A 10331-nucleotide genomic window follows, 5' to 3' on the forward strand; every position below is an offset into this window, starting at 1 on the left:
GTGCGTTGTAAACAAATGAATCGATTTAAATATCGCGTATAACTATGTTTTTATTTACATAAAAATGTTATTTAATGATTTTCAAAAAAATAATAAATACGAATAAAAATTTTTATTCAATTGTAATATTAATTGTAATATTAAAAGTAAAAAAAAATTATAATATTAAATAGGATATTTTTAGAAAAGTTTCATAAGATTGTAATATCGTTCGAGAATTTTTTATAAATGAATCGATCAAAACAACTCATCTTTGTCAAGTATTTGCAAAATAATTATAATTAACTTCTTGCCTTGAAATCCAATGGAATGACGATATGTTGATAACCGACGACGGCATCCATCTATGTCTTTTATAAACCCGTGTTTATCGTTACGTACAAAGCCAAGTAAGCTTTTCTTCTCATAAATTTTTAATTTAAATAAAACAGAGATAAATTTTTGTATAATAATTAGAAGACCAATTCTGTCATTAAAATATTAAATAGTAACAATAATTTATTTATGTAAATATCTGATAATCTATATAATATTGTTGAAGTCATTCAAAAATTCATTTTTACATTTTAGCTATAAGTAATTTTAACTGTTTAATAATAAAAAAATATCTAATACTCATTTTTGTACATGTTTATGCATATATATATATATATATATATATATATATATATATATACATACACATTTTATATACTTATAAATTGCTTTAACAGTGTAGAAAAAATTGCTTGTGAAAGTACAAAGAAAAAGAAAGAATAATAATAAGAAGAAAGATAAAGAAAAAAGATCTTTTAAATATAAATAAATAAAATTCATACGTATGAATAAAGATTACGTATCATTACTTTTTTTTGTCCACTTATCAGTTGAAAGAAAACGATAAAAATTTTAAAACCAATCAACGCAACTATGGAACGCAATGGGATTTGTATGAAATTTTTGCGGAAGTTTTGCGACATTAATATTTACATTTCATGTCTTTTCTAGTATATGCATACACACATACATATGTATATAAAGTAAAAGAACGTTCAATGCTAGGAAGTTGAATCTCCTAGAGCGAACGTTTCTCTAGAGCGTGTACGTGCTCGAACGCGTTGTAACATATGCGTGCAAGCTGTCTAACTCAGACACTGTTCGCGAGTTCCTTTTATTTCACAATCAAAGGGATGCAAATGGCTCGCTTCGAAGTACGACCTCGGTCGTTACATTTCTCGGCTACTACATTTTCCACGCTCGTATATGCATCATCCTCTTCACCTCAACGTGTTTCGCTTCTTCGTAAGCTGAAAATTATCAAACGAGATTTGATCATTTATTATCCGAGTTGTCCCACATTGTCACACTTTAAATTTGATTTATTTCATATAAATACATTTTAATTTTAATATTAATGAACATTTGGCAATTAATTAATTTTAAAATTAAATTTCTTTGCATTGATCAAATAAAAATATTATTTTTCAATAGGAATCTTTATAGATATAATATTTTTATTCAAATTTCGTTTAATATGATATAATATATATCAAATTAAACGAAATTTGAACGTTTAATATGATATAATATATATCGAATCAAAAGAATCGAATGAAAAATATATTTTCATATTGATCCATTGCATAATCAATTAGAAAATTATTAAAATTTTGTTTATTTATAAAAATTAGTTTAATATGATTCATAATGAAAACAATTTACTTTATAAATATATTTATTTTCTAAATTAGTACGAACGTTAGATCATGATACAAGTTCTATCAACTTCTTTCCAAGTTACGTATCTTTAAGTCATTCTATAATAATTTTTATGTAAATTAATATATAAAAAAAAAAAAAAATAACGAAGATAAATTCTACTAGATTTTGAGAAAATTTTCTGAATGACTAAATATTCTGATTGGTTACATTATAAGAAGAAAAAAAAAATTGTTGAGTTACTTGACCTTATCCGGAAGGTTCAACGTTTTCCATATCATTATCAACAACATCCTTTTCAGTATGGCGAGTCCGCAAATTGACGTAAAGTGCTCGCGCCTTGGTAACTTCGTCTTCGTTCCATCCTTCATGCTCTTATTCTCTTCCTTCTCCTCCTCCAGCTCCACTTCTTCCTCCTTCTACTACTACCACCACCACCACTTATTTTTCTTCATCTCTTCGTCTTCTTCTTCTTCTTCTTCTTCTTCGTCTCTTCGTCTTCGTTTTCGTCTTCTTCTTCTTTTTCTTTTACTACTCCCCCGTTGTCGCGGTTACGGTCATCGTGGGTGGTGGTTTATTTGCGGTGACTCAACCAAGAGGAGGACTATTGTCGCCAACTTGAAAAAGTCGATGCGACCGAGTATCGTTGCGAATTCGCCTATACCTGGTGACGATAATCGATGAAGAATACTCTTGAAATACCTATCAGATCGATTCAAACTACTACTCCTACTCCCTCGACTTCTCTTATTCCTTCTATAAAAAAATTTTATTTTTGCTTGTAGAGGAAAAATTTAGGATTGTCGAGAAATGTGTTATTAAATGTCGATTTCAACATTTCCTTTATAAAAACTTTCCAATAGGATTTGAGATATTATATATCGTATTTCATTCCTTCGTTATCTATGAAAATTAATTAATTTTCAATGTGAATTTTAACAATGTTTAGAAATTCTTAAAAGTTATAATAAAATAAAAAAAAAAGTTATAATAAATTAAAAATTTGAATTTTATTTTTTTGAAATAATAATATTATAGGTAATTAATTTATGAAGCATGTTATAATAATATTTTGAAACAGTTCGAAATTTTACAAGATTATTTATTCAATGCGAATTTTATTATTCCTTTCAAATGATAATAATATTATAATTAATAATATTAATTATTTTCTTGACCGTATTGTAATAATGTTTAGAAACAATTACAATGTTGCATAGGGTAAATTTGTTTTGTTAAAAATAATAATATTAAATACTATTAGGAATTTCTATACCGTGCTTTAACTAAAGTTCAACGGTCTATAAAAATCCATAAATAACCTATAGAGAATAAATATCGATAAAATTTAAATATCTTCCGAAGTTTCGTCCATTTCCGATGAGCATAGTAACGTCAGAACCGAAACAGACTGGATGCGAGATAAAAGTGAATAATGAAAGCCAATAAGAGAATTGACCACGTTGTTGTAAGTTGATCGGAAGGGAAAGGGAGAGAAAGAGAGAGAGAGAGAGAGAGAGAGAGAGAGAGAGAGAGAGAGAGAGAGAGAAACTGTGATACAAAGTGGATCCATCAGCAAGCCGGTCTAAGCACGCGACGAGCGTCATTGCGAATTAACGGCAATTCCTGCCAACAATCGATCGATCCTCGAAATCACAGTTCATTCGATGAATCGTGATTCATTCGCGAATTTTTCTGTCTCTCGATGCCTTAAGTACTAGAATCACTTTTCTCGAGTACCTCGGTTGCCCGTCCTCGAGTATCATCATCATTCTCGTACTTGATCCTTACTATTATTAAATGCGATTACACTTTATAAAGAGTGGTCAAGGAAAAAAAAATAAAAATGAGCGAAGAAAACGAAAAAGAAAAAATTTATACATATTTCTAAGTCGTTTTTAATTCATAAATCGTCTGGAAAATGATTTGATATAAGAGAACAAAAATTTTCTCTTTTTTTACTCACATAAATGGATACATAAAAATATAACATTTATATATCGTAACTGTTAAATATGTCATATGTATATATTCGTCGTAAATAAGATATAATTATAAAGTCTAAATTTTCACGGTACTTTAACTGATTTAATCTCAGGAAATGGTAGAAATTCTTTACATTAGAAAATAAAATCGTTTGTAGGATTTAAATATAATTAATGTTCATGAATTATATGCCGTTCGTTTTCATTAAAGCGACATGGTATTAAGATGGTGATAGAAAAGGAGAAAGAGAGAGAGAAAGAGAGGAGAAAAAAGAAATGGTTAGGTTGGACCGAAAGGATAAAAAATGTGGTTCGAGGTAAGATCCTATAGATTCTTGGAAGGTTCTTAGGCTATTAATCTTGGAAGCTCCGCGTCATCGCTAATCGTCCCCTCGGCCTCGTTGAAAAGACGTTCCGTAGTAGCTCCTTGTTATCCCGTGTTATCGAGTAAGTCGATTTGAGGCGAATTCATCATTGTGTGATTACGGACCGCTTTCTTTCTACGGTCTGATAAATAATTAATCAACGTCTACGATCAAGGCTGACGATTCCGCTGGCGTTTCCAGCGCGTAACAAATTGTAACGCTGAGATTGCACTTTCGACCTTTACTCGTCATTATTTCCATAAACCATCCGAAATAATTTTCTTACAGAGTTCTAAAGTTCAACATTGTTTTCCTCAATAATTCATGAGATCATTGAAAAATATTTATGTATTGTGAAATTTATTCTCATGTTTAATGTAAAATTATTTATGTATGTTTAAAAACGTTCTTTAGAAATACAATATAGTGCACGATTATATATATATTTATTAGGGGGACCAGAAAATAATGTCGTTTCTGAGCATGTCGATATTTGATTGTGATTAAAAATAAAAACTTGTTAAAAATATATAATTAGTGAGACAAAATCGATAAGACATATTTTTATTTTCCAATAAATAACATTATTATTTATAAAATCTTAAATTAATAAATCAATAAATATGATACCCTTAGATTAGAATTAAAATGAATGATATTTAAATGTTGATTAAATAATTTACAAGCGAACCTGAAATAATTCATTCGTTAGATCAAATGTTCGATTAACATTAATATGAAATTAAATTTGTTTTCATTTTTAGAATTAGATGAAGATGAGTTAACGTAAAAAATCATTGGAAATAAAATAAAGATTATTCATATGTAAGATCAATTTCCTCGAAAGAAAATAATAGATCCTTAACGAAGTTGTTCAATCGTCCAGGGATATTCTCATTTACATGTAAGATGTATCGAGGATGCAGATATCGATAGGGAGATATCGATGTGTGCACATTTGAGAGGATCAAAGCTTCGAGCCCTCGAGGCTTCCGAACAGCTGTGTTGACACGCACTCGCGACATAGCCTTTCGAGTATATAAAAAAAAAGCAGATTAGAAGGAAGAAGAAGAAGAAAAAAAAAATAGAGAAAGAACAAAAAACAAGCAAAACGGAGAAAGAAAGAGATCTCATTTCTTTCGAAACTTTTTTCCCCTCTCTTTTTCTTTCTTATCATATTCTTTCGAAACTTTTTTTTCAATCCTGTTCGGATGTTCCTCTGTGTAGCCCACATATTGAACGACTTTTAAGAAATGAGAAAAAAATTGTGAGAAAGAGAAGGAAAATTGTATCGAATATTTATTTTTGTTTTGGATAGAAATCCTCGAAAAACATACAGTAAAATGAGGAATTATATACACATGTGTATAATAATAATTAATTTCAACTTGAAAATTAAACAGAACTTTACTTAGAGAAAAAAAGAGATGGATGGATGAATGGATGGATGGATGGATGGATGGGTGGATGGGTGGATTGATGAATAGATGGATGGACAGAATTCTTAAATTTATTTACGAGATGATTCACTGAACTTTCACGTCTGTATATCAAAAGACATTTTTTTTAAGAACTCTGTTAGTAGTAGAATATAAATTTTCATAATCATAGCTCTCTCTCTTTCTCTCTCTCTCTCTCTCTCTCTCTCTCTCTCTCTCTCTCTCTTTCTCTCAAGGGATGTTAGGTACATGTGCATATGTATAATATGTATATTACGACATCTGGGTACTCCATGTACCTGAGTACCCCTTTCTATTTCAAGATATAAAATATTACTGGAGTCTCACTTGACCCATCGAGTATTTGGTTTATCCGCTAAGATCCCCAGAGAAATGAAAAATACAAATCTAATAGATTTACAGAGATGCTTATATTGAATCATGGTCCATTAACGTTTACTTTACTATTGATATCCCAATCTTCATTAATCCTATTAAAAACGATGACTAAATTCTTACATGAACGATGATCTTTCATGAATTTTTCGTTTTAAAAATTGTATCATTTTTCAGAATCAACTTTTCATTTACAATATGTGCAGTCATTGAAATATACGAATCTTGTTATCTCGAGGATAATCCATCATTTGTAATGGTTATGTTAGATACCATAGAAATTTCTTTTTCTATTCTATTTCGTTATATATATATGATTTGCAATTGTTTCGTTATTATAAAATATCTTTAGAATAAATATAACGATATGATTTCAATATATAAACATTAACTTTTTATGTCTGCTTCATTATTACTAACGATAAAATATAAAAATATAAATTACTCCAAACATTGTAAATAACGATTAACACGGGCAGTGTAATCGAGTAAAACTTATTCGAATATTTTTCATTTATCTGGATATATTATCGAATATTCGAATGGGTCGAGTAGTAGTAACTATACATATATATACACAGACAAATACACATTCGATAATTTGTTTCTAAAGTACAATTTTTCATGGTCGAAAGTGAGCCGGAACTACGTATTATTTAGCATAATTTAATTTTAAGATACATATGCAGTTATTACCGAGCATTTCGATGCATTTTCTCTCCCTTCGCGTAACATGCTCCAGAGAACGATATGAACAAAAGAGGAAGGAAGAGAGAGAGGGAGAGGGAGAGAAAGAGGGAGCATCGAACCCATTCGAAAATATTAGGAATAACTTTGATTAAACGGTCGGGCAATCTTTTACATCGTTCTGTTAAAATTTTTTTCATTATTTCATTTTATTCAACGAACTGTCATAATCTAAAATAATAAGATCGATAATATTTAAGGAAACTTTAAGAAATACACTATTTCTTCTATTCATTCCCCAAAGATTCGTTAAAGTAATAAGAACATTTATTACACTATATAAATTCTTATTTTAATATTATATTTAATATAATATTATATAATATAATATAAAATATAAATAAAGATAAAATAAAAACATGATTTGTTTCATCAAAAGCAATACTTTTTCGGGGATTATCGTTATTTAATATCTTTTTTTTTTTTACTTTAAATCTATTTGTGTATCAAAAACAATTACTACAATTTTTTAATAATTTATCTTTTAAGAATATATAATTGTAAATTTTATAAAATTTAGAATATTGGAATTATAGTGGATTTAATTGAATGTATAAACATTAAATATTTCATAATTTTAAATATAAAAAATTACTTAAAAATTCTACGCTAACTCGTTAAATAGAAAACAGACAAATTATTTTTATATATCGTTACTTACCACTTCTAATTCGTTACTTACCACGACGATTTAGATCCTGCTCTTCTCGTCTTTTGGCTCCTTTCCAAATTATTATTTTGCTCGTTTCGTCAATAAGCTCTCTCTCTCCCTTTCTCTCCCTCTCCCTCTCCCTCTCCCTCCCCCTCTTTCTCCCCCTCTCTCTCACTTTCTGTCTCTCTCTTTCTCTTACTAAACATAGAAATCTTTTTTTTTCCACGACGTTGACCCGATTAACAGACTAAGGGCAGATGTATTCATGGATCTTTCCTGTTTCTATAGGATTAAGGGTTACGTCGAAACACATGTAAAATTTCGCTCTTTACGCGTGTGTCACCCTCCAAAATGCAAATTGCGTGCCTTGTCTCTTCATCTATTTTTTTTTCTCGTATAATATTACGTACAGTCGGTCGTTTAAAAATAAAATCGAAGGGCACGTTTTTAACCCTCTATAACCTATTTTTACTCCTGTCTAAAAGAAAAAAAAATTACATAATGTCAAACTACCAGCTACTACCACGTTAATATTTGGATATAGTACCTATATTAATTAATTTATAATTTTTATCCATATTAATTAATTTACAATTTTTATACATATTATTCTAAAACTATATACGTATAATATAAGAAGCATATATATATACATATACATATATATATATATATATATATATATATTATATATTAATACTATTTGTACTAATATTATTTATAATTCTTTTTATAATTATCTTAATACAAGTAATGGGAAAAGTAAGGTGATTCAGGGCCATGAGAAAGACTTTCTATAATACAGTTAGAAAATTGACACAATTTTCCAAGAAATTTCCTTTAATTTAATGTTTCTTTTATGTGATAGTGATTTATTTATAGATTCAGTATCAGCATCAGTAATATTTATACGGCGTTGAATAATATTAAATATTCCTCGTCCACGTCGAGTCATAGCTTAACAATTCATTTGATTTATAGCCATTAATATTTTTTATTCTTTCTTTTTTCTTTCTTTTCTTTTTTCTCTTTTTTTTTACTCCCAATTTTTCTTTCGATGTTCCAATTTCCATATCACAGGTCTATATTATTGTAAAACAGAGATAACGAAAAAAAAACAAACGTTATCATAAATAGTCAATATATTATCATTGTATTGTAGCTTAACGTGACATAGAAGTCACGAAGCTACATCATGTGAAAATGGCAACAAAATTGTTACATAGATGCAATGAAAAGGAAAAGAAAAAGAAAAACAGATAATTATTATACCTACAAACTTGTATAATTGTTATACAATCTTTTTCTTGTTTATCGAAGTAATGAAAGGATAAGAAACAAATTAATCATTAACCTTCATTTTAAAACATATTTAAATAATAGTTACTCTAGTTTTGAGAAATAAAAATAGCAAAATGGCCATAAAAAAATACAAGGTTAATTAAAAAAGATGTTATGACAATAATATGTTGTCATTTTGATTTAAAAAATGAAATTACTTAAAAAAGTAAAACATAAGAGATGGTTTATAGAGGATTGCATCTGGTAATGGTAAAGGTATTATAATTTTCTCACGTTTATCGAAAATAGTTTTTCAAGAAAAAGAAGAAGAAAAAAAAGATAATGTAATTTTATATCATTTCGAATTCAATGTTCGTTTAACCTAGAAAAAGTTTTACGAGTTTATCGAAGTATGCATCATAAGGGTCAAAAGGACGTAGACAAACGTAACTGTCGCGAACGTTATATCTATAGTCATAAAAAAATTTCCGTTCCTGTGGCTTTCTCGTGACAATAGGTTTACTTCGAACGGAGAGGGGGCATCTGACTAGTAGTCAAAAAGGAAAGAAGAGAGGTGGCCCTTTTTTCGTTTATGCCCTTGGTCCTCATGATGCCAAGGATCGTTAGCGTTTTTATTTTCTCTCTCCCTTTTTCTCTCTCTCTCTTTCTCTCTCTCTCTCTCTCTTTCGCTCTTTTCTTTTTCTCTCTATTTGTGAAAAAAAAGGGAGAAAAAAAACAACCAGGAGGGGCTGTTGTAGTTTTCTGAATGAGATGAAGAATATTCGTGATTTCAGATTATCCGACGATTTCCGTTTTTATTTTTTTCTTTAGACGAAAGAAAAAAAAAAAATAAGTAAAAACTTTCTATTCTTTTTAAATCTATTTTATTTCTTTTCGTTTTTTATTTGTTTTATATAAAAAAAAATTTGTCTAAGTTCTCATCGTCGAAGTAATGTCATTCATTTCTCGGGAAAATTTAGAGCAGTTTTACAAATTCTCGACGTTATATGATGAAAAACATCTCATTGCTCCCGCATTTGTGTAGATTGAGCATATTTTTATTCATAATAAGACCCTCAAAAAAGTTAAAGAACTGAGGAAGTATGCGAGTTAACTTTCTTTGGTTTTGAGGATTACACTTTAGCCATCCTTACGAAATATAAGCGTGCAAGATTGTTTTCTATTTTGTCGTTCTTTTTTATCCGAATGGAATCATCGGGGAATCGATAAGGATAAAAGAAATGATAATGTCGAATGGGACGAGATAAAGTACATAAAAGTGGAGTACTATAAAAGAGAGAGAAACGAATAAGAAGATTAAGAAAGAATGGGAAAGAAGGTTTTGTGAGAATGTTTTAATTTAGTATTAAGAGAAAGGAAGGAAGACAGGATGAGAGAGAGAAAGAGAGAGAGAGAGAGAGAGAGAGAGAGAGAGAGAGAGAGAGAAGTAATTTGTACGAATAAATACATATATACTAAAAGAAAATCAAATATTTCATACTATAAAAAAAAATAAAATAACGTAATTTTTATATAGTAGGATATTTACAAAATTACAATTAAAATTAAATTAAAATAGAAAAAGATGAGCGGGTAGATATTGTAAAAAGGAATAGTAAAAATAAAAGAAAAAAAGTATATATATATATATATATATATATATATATATATATATATATATATATAGAGAGAGAGAGAGAGAGAGAGAGAGAGATAATATGTGATAATTTGTCTTATATAACAAAATATGACATAATTTTTAAATAAT

General features: G+C 28.6%; 1 protein-coding gene across 10 annotated transcripts in view; it reads left to right on the forward strand.

Moving 5' to 3' along the window:
* The window catches only part of LOC124948353 (focal adhesion kinase 1), an 80246-nt gene that overhangs the window by 11267 nt on the left and 58648 nt on the right, over positions 1 to 10331 (forward strand). For 7 of the 10 annotated variants that reach the window (XM_047491886.1, XM_047491894.1, XM_047491903.1 and 4 more), the window contains exon 1: positions 10317 to 10331. This exon is cut by the window's right edge. The exons of 2 other annotated variants lie outside the window; for them this stretch is intronic. The gene's annotated coding sequence lies outside the window, so the exon portion shown is untranslated. Of the gene's footprint in view, positions 1 to 10316 lie in introns of those variants that run through there. One more of the 10 variants, XM_047491973.1, reaches the window with a different exon arrangement.

Source organism: Vespa velutina, chromosome 1 (assembly GCF_912470025.1).
Source record: "Vespa velutina chromosome 1, iVesVel2.1, whole genome shotgun sequence".
Lineage (NCBI taxonomy): Eukaryota > Metazoa > Arthropoda > Insecta > Hymenoptera > Vespidae > Vespa > Vespa velutina.